Genomic DNA, 907 nt, shown 5'->3' with positions numbered 1-907 from the left:
GCTTGTAATTACATTGCCAGTTTGAGCACACACAACAGGAACGAGCGCAATGGACAATGAAAATAGGCAAATTGGCAACTCATCTGTCTCTAGCCAACTTAATTGCAATAAACATACATTCTCTTGATTTATGTTTATCTATAGTAAATAGTGAATGATATAAACGAGTGTCCTGTTCTGATAATAATAGGCCTACTATATGGTTCTTAAGGAACTCAAAATAATTTCATATGTTAGGCCTATATATATATATATATATATATATATATATAGACAATATTGCACTTGAAATGTTTATTAAAGCTGAAAACGAGACAGTACATTACCACATTTAATGCCTGAACATCCTCCACCCAGTGAAGGGTAACAAAACTGATTTTAATTCAGTTAAAATACAGATATGACATTAAAAAATGGGAATATGTATTGCTGTAGTTGTGTGAGAGACCTGCTATAGGATGGAACCATCTGTAATAATAGTAATACGTTTCATCTAAATTTGAAGATGTAGCATAATTGAATATTTTCTATATTTAAAACAAACAAGAGTGTGTTAGAATCAGGTCAGAATACATTATACTCAATTATAATTAAGGCATTATAATCTAGGCTTCTTTTATTTAGATGGCGACATTATATAGCCTATGCAAAAAGAAATGTATTAAAACATTTACCCATGTAGATATTGTTACTGTTTGTGACTAGGCTATACGCCATTGCTTGGGATGTCTCTACGCACGCAGTTATGAATGTTATTTACCGGTATTTATTTGTTTATTTATTTTAAGACGCACTGAGAGAGACGAATAAATTATTCAAATAGGAGAGAGCAATCTCCCAAGCAGCCAATCCGGGTCGGTGTAGAAAGTAGGGGCGGGGCTTGTGTTGGAGCTCACCTTTCTAATCC

The sequence above is a fragment of the Abramis brama genome, assembly GCF_963993115.1.
Source record: "Abramis brama genome assembly, chromosome: 2".
Classification (NCBI taxonomy): Eukaryota; Metazoa; Chordata; class Actinopteri; order Cypriniformes; family Leuciscidae; genus Abramis; species Abramis brama.
The sequence above is the reverse complement of the archived record's forward strand: the minus strand, read 5'-3'. Positions refer to the sequence as shown.